The sequence below is a fragment of the Tachypleus tridentatus genome, chromosome 13 (genome assembly GCF_004210375.1).
Source record: "Tachypleus tridentatus isolate NWPU-2018 chromosome 13, ASM421037v1, whole genome shotgun sequence".
In the NCBI taxonomy this organism is placed as follows: Eukaryota; Metazoa; Arthropoda; class Merostomata; order Xiphosura; family Limulidae; genus Tachypleus; species Tachypleus tridentatus.
In genome coordinates, this window is record NC_134837.1 from 140,804,495 (window position 1) to 140,811,417 (window position 6,923).

A 6,923-nucleotide genomic window follows, 5' to 3' on the forward strand; every position below is an offset into this window, starting at 1 on the left:
TGAAGATATCTGCAATCGGCGTCGTAATCAGCTGATTCTGTAGTGAACCTAGCAACACCAAGCGGATTCCACTGGAACCAACTGGAGCCGCGCAATTCAAACAGTCCGCGTATTTTTTGAACAGACCTCGTAAGTACAAGGATGCCTTCTGGTGATATTTTTTTATGAGACAAACGAACAATCTGAGACAGAAACACAAATACAATGAAGACAAACTTTCAGGTGTAATTCAACTATTTTGTTACTATAAAATCAGATCACTATGTGTTGTATTACATTTCTGAATAGCTGGGAAAACAATTGAAAGATAGGAGCAGTCTAAAGGCGATAATTCGATCTTTTAGGTTAAATTACGTAAGACTTCGACGTTTTCGATAACAAGGTTCTTTACATTGCTATGTATACCACACTACTAGTAGTAGTACAATACTGTGGCATCGTGGTCATACGAAGATAATGTAAAGAACTGAAATCTCAAGAAAATCAATTTAGGATTGAAAAAGTGCATAAACAGAACAAGTTCATGTGAGCAAGGTTAGTACTAAGTACTAGGCTTGACGTTAGTGGCCTCAAGTTGTAGCTGCTAGGGTGGCCATAAGTCTCTATCCATCCATATATCTTATGTATCCAGTGTATCTGTGTGCTGTCCCTCATTCTCGCTGCATATTATGCGACGCCATGTTCTGAGACATTTTCAAGCATAAATGGGCTTACATCGGCCATATTTCTCTGAAAAAAAAAGAATATATAATACATGCGTAATTGAATATAACATAATAACTTATGGATGGGTATGGGATTACAGGCCAACCCTATTAGAATTAGCTCATGATGAATGTTATTGGAGAACTGAGTGACAATCACGTTAGCCTAAATGCCAACAACTAGTTTAGTTTAGTACAATTGAAACGCTACTGTAGCCTGGAATGATGAAGTGACTAAGTGTAATATTTGTCTTCGCATCCAGGCATGTAAGTAAAGTTTCAGACATATGCCTATTTTGTTTGATGTATAGTTTGTTGGTTCATCTAATAGTCCGTCCCAGGTCTGAGCTCAAAAGAAAAGTTGAGGTTACAACTCATTCTTCAGATATTAGGATTAAGGTACTCTAGCCTTTGACATTGCTTCTTGCAATCAGCTACCATAACAACAACCTTAATGAAACTTTTGCAATGACTGAAAATTAATTTTTCTAAAATGGATTGAGGCCAGTCATGAACGGTTTTCAACATATCATAATACAGCAAGTCAATGAAAGTATTTATGAATTCATGTTTATGTGCTGATGGACCTGGACCCTAGGATAACTTTCTGTTAGTCTTTGTCTAAATGTAGACCTAGAGTTTAGTATGTTTGAATGTCGTACGAATGCTTTTCTTTATAAATTTCAGTGTTTTTTCTTATCATTATAATTATATATGATCCGTATTATTTTGTGTTTTTTTCTGTATTTTTCAGACTGCAAGATGAAACATGTTCATTTAAGTGGTGCACAAAAGAAAAAAACTGGCAAAAGAGAACCAACAAAAGGCTTTGGATTTAGTGGCCAAGACTAGATAGCAGACTAACTTTTTCACTGAACTTACACAACAAGATCTTCCAAATCAAAACCCATCTCTGCCATGAGAAGTCACTTGTACTGTTTCTGACTCTGACATGATTAAAGTTGAAACCAAGCTTCACACCTACAAGTACCACTTTGTCCAACTTGAAGGTCAGAACATCATGGTGACGTTGAGATGTAACAGGCTTGCTCAACTGGAACAACTTTCACAACTGATCTTACTTTGCCTGTAAATTCTCCAGATATCTCTGGTGTTAATGTTGATGCAAGGTTGCTCTACAAGACAGTTTGAAGTTGAAATAATTTCTGAAAATTAAAATTGCTGAACTATGGTAAAATGCTCCAGTCTACAAAAGATGAAGAAACCAAAGCAAAAGATCCAGGGTTGTGGCTCGATTTCTCTGCTGCTGATGTGGCTTATTGGATTGCTTGTGGACCCACTGACTGTTAACACCACAATGGGTCATTTGTTAAATCTTGCTGGATTTTCAATAGTAGCAAACCAATGAAATACTGTTTGTAAAACTTTTCTTTGGGGTAAAAGCCAATGGTGAGTAATACAAGAGGGAGTGGTTATTGTATTTACTATCGACTCTTTGTCCCTAAATTTTCCTCGTGTTTTGTTGAAAGAGAATGGTTCAGTGACTGGCGAAATACTATTGTAATTGATCATCATGAAAGAAGCACTACTCACCGAGACTCTATGCTAACACACTTAACTTACAGACTAGGTTTAGGCTTCTAACAAGAGTTGGAAAAACAAATTAAAAGAAGAGTGCGATTACTGGGAACATGTCTTGGAGCATGCAATAGCTGTTATTTGTACGTTAGCTGAACGTAGCCTGGCTTTTCACTGAACAGATGAAATTTGGTTCACTGCAGAATGGAAATTGTTTAGAGCTACTTGAGCTCATAAGTCAGTTTGATCCATTTTTAGCAGGGCACATTTATAAATATGGAAATTCTGAAAAGGAAATTTTTCATACTTGTCCAAAACCGCCTGTGAAGAATTCATTGAACCAATGGTTTAGAAGGTCCACACATTCGTTGTTGATGAAGTAAATTCTTCTGGTTATATCAGCTTGTCAGTTGACTGACGCCAGATCTATCACATATAGATCAGTTAAGAGTTGTACTCGATACTTAAAAAAAATGGGCAGCCTATTGAATGCTTTTAACCTTTCTGGAACTAAAAAGCCATATGATTGATGAAATGGCAAACCAGGTATTGCAGTACTTACGTGAAGTTTGCAAACTTAATTTTACAAAATATAGAGGTCAGTCTTATGACAATGCTGCTAAGATGTCTGGGCGTTATAAGGATATGCAGCAAAAAATTTTCGAAGAAAATAAGTTTGCCATATATGTGCCTTGTGCAGCCCATTCATTAAATCTGGTAGACCGAAGTTCTTTCTACTGCTGTCAAGTGGCAATTAACTTTTATCTATAATGTATTTGTTCTATACATTTTTTCAGCCTCAACCAGCCAGTGGAAATTTTTTAAAGCTTGTACAATTAGGCAGAACGTGCTTCCATATTGCTCTCATGTTACTCTCGCTTCGTTGATATTCTCGATAGCACTTCTGATGATGTAATTTTTCTAGAATTTAGTTGAAGATAGTGCAGCTTCTGTAGTTATAGCCTTTATTCCTTGAGAAAAAGTTCTCTTCAAATAATAAGCTTTAAACGTCACAATGACACCGTGATTCATTAATTGCAGTAGAGATGTATTGGTGGAAGAAATGAATTTTGACATTTTCATTAAAGTCACAAAGTCCCGTTGGATGGCTTTAAAGTCCAAGTTGTTTTCTTTGCAGTAATGTTCAACTGCAGGACAAAATAACTTTTTTAACCAGTCTTCAAACAAAGGTTTTGTGACCCATGCTTTTTTTATTTGATCGCCAAACAACTGGGAGAGTCTTTTTGCACAGCTGATTAGTGTTCGGGGGGTTTCCGCACAATACACAAGCACATGCTTTAATTTAAAATCACCAGATCCATTTCCGCCTAACAAGTGTCAAACGATCTTTTAACGCTTGTAACGTGGCCGAGTTTTTTTATTTTCTGATAGGAAAGCTCTAGAAGACATATTTTCCCCAAAATAAACCCGTTTCATATTTGGTTATCTTTGTACTGAACTTTTAACAATTTCTATAAATTCATTAGGAAAATTTTCAGCAGCATCTTTGTCTACACTTGAACTTTCGCCTGCAATACGAACATTATGAAAACCAGAGTGTTTGTTTAAAACGAAAGAAACCAATCACGGCTTGTCGAAAATATTTCATTAGTTCCCCATTTCTCCATCGTTCTCTTTAAGGCGTTTAAAAGGCTCGTAGCTTTCGTTTGAATTTCCATTTGACTTAGGAATTCGCTTCCGATTGCAATCTTCTAATCATATTGATAGCAAACGTTCCATATTCACCATTGTAGAGCTCCTTTTCTTTACGATTGTTTTCGAGGCAAAACAGTTGGTAAACATTCAATACTACTGGTTCTTTCATTTGACAGTCTTACAGATGATTAATTTATTCCTTTGTCTCGTGCGAGTTAGGTTTCTTTGGCTCGGTATCATCACACATTCTTTTCTCACGCATAATAAAAGGATCTCTGTAAAACGTATACACCCGTCCTTAACCTGGAAAAACTGAACTGCTGCTGACAGCAAGTGATGCACACATTTATACTGTGCAGCATATAATGTGCATGCGCATTATATAGGCTTGCGGAAATATCTAGAATAAGCGAATGACACAAATTCTTAGACATCTTTTCAGATATATTTATTAAAATGTCAGCCATAATAAAAAATGGCCCAAAGACTTATAGGTATATAAATAAAGCCCTATTATAGTGAACCCCATACTGTTAAGCTGCACTGTGGACCTCCTTTAATATCCAAGAACACACTTCAAAGACGAAGAGAAATACGTAACAAGATATTTATGAAATTGAAGATTTATAGAAATATAAATCAACGTTTCAAAAACCGAAGTGTCATAGTAACAAAAATTACATTTAACAAAGGATTTCACTCATGTACTATCTTGTAATTGATTTATACGTTAGTTTTACATGCTATTCTTCTAGGTTTTCAGTTGTTTAACTGAGAAATGAACTTAAAAATCTAGAAGTAAATGTATCTTAACGTCAAATTAAGAGATAGGTTTGTTTCTTTTTGAATCTCGCGTAAAGTTACATGAGCCGTCCCTAATTTAACAATGTAAAACGAAAGGAAAGGCAGCTATTCATCACCACCTACCGCCAACTTTTGGGTTACTCTTTCACCAACGAATAGTGAGATTGACCGTCACATTATAACGGGGATTTGAACTTGCGACTTTCAGATGATGAGTCGAGTGTCTTAACCACCTGGCTATGCTGGACCTGAGGGGAAGGTAACATTTGCAATTTACATAATATTTATTATAAATCTTAGGCCTATTTGATTCATGGTATTAACTTTATTGCTATAGCACAACAAAACTGTGGTAGCGTAATGAACATATTACCGTTTTTAGGACAAAAGATCTATTGAAATCTTGGCCCAGCAAGGTCAAATGTGTTAAGGCGTTCGACTCGTAATCCGAGGGTTGCGGGTTCTAATCCCGGTCGCACCAAACATGCTCCCCTCCCAGCCTTGGGGGGCGTTATATTGTGATGGTCAATCCCACTATTCGTTGGTAAAAGAGCAGCCCAAGAGTTAGTGGTGGGTGGTGATGACTAGCTGCCATTTCATCTACTCTTATACTGCTAAATTAGGGACGACTAGCACAAATAGCCTTCGAGTAGCTTTGTGCGAAATTCAAAAAACAAACTATTGAAATCTTATTAGTTTTGAAGAACAAAATATTTGATACAGCTAATTGTAGTCATTAATCCCTATATAACACCATGGAATGCAGTATTTGTCACATAAGTTATATATGTGAATATTCTTTAACTGATTTTTTAATTTAAATATTTTTTTCAGTGTTTGTAGATTTATAACTACTCAATTATAATTTATATGCATCAGGAGACATCTGTTAGCAGTCTTATTATGGTTGATATCATAAATACCGACTAAGACTATTGTCAGAAGAAATTGCAAAGCAAAACTTCGTATAAATTTTATTTGCTTTTACCTAAATTTCAAGTTGAACTCTTAGGCAAGTGTTGTTATTGTTTATTAAATCTAAATTATGCATCACGTAAACATGAATATAATTTCTCAGTTCAAGCGTCTTTCGCACTACAGAAAGCAATAAATTTTGCAATCATTATTGATAGTAAAACTTCCACCTAACAATGTCACTTCAGTTCATTGACGTCATTCAAACAAGAATACTTTGTGCGCATTGTAACACTGATATTTCACTTAGAAACAATACAGAAAGTGACTTACAAAGCGTACAGTGCAGAGAATTCAATGGCTAATTACACTCAATTATTTTATATTTTCGGTATTTTCCTGCTTGTTTCAGGTTTTACATTCGTCTACGAGACTGAACGTGGTTCTACTCTCACATTAATATGTTCAAACCAAGCTTATAAAAGAGCGAGAGAAGAACCAGTTATTTGGTACTCAAATCTCAATGAACAAGTTATTAATAGTGAGAGAACGCAAATAAAATACGGTGGCGAATTAGTGCTAACTAATTTCCAATTTGAAGACGAAGGAATTTACACATGCAAAAATCGTGAAGGCGATTACAAACCTGATGTCAGAGATAAATTCAAAGTTTTTTTTTAGACCACATTTCCATTTATTAAACGATACTAATTTAACAGAAATAACATCTAAATCTGAATCGTTCATCTTGCTTTTAAATTCTTTCAGCCATAACCTTTTCGTTTGATATTTCACCATGTGTATTGATTATAAAAATAATTGTCTGTGTGTACATAAGATTACACTATGTAAGAAAATTATTACCTTTTCTTGTTCCTGGGGACAAAATGTTATTTCCTAATTGCTTATGCCTAGAGTAAATGGAAAAGGATTATTCTTCTCTTCAAACTTTGCTTTTGTGACTTGGGAGCGTACAACGAAAACATAATGGGAGAATATATTTGGGGGCTGATACGTGAAAGGGATTTATATTACTGTCGCAAATCTCGATAAAGTACTTACTTTCAAAACTTTTGAATAACTTTTGTATAAATAGTGTAAATCTTGATTTACATATTGTTTTATTCAGACATTATGTAAATTTGCCCGTTTCTACATGTGTATTGACTACAAAATTATTTATATTGCCCATGTATACGTAAGATTATGATGACAATAGTATCACTTTTAACTTAATTATTTCACAATAGAATTTTATATCAATGTGTTATGTTTTAGTAAACAACCAAGCCGGATGTTCATACA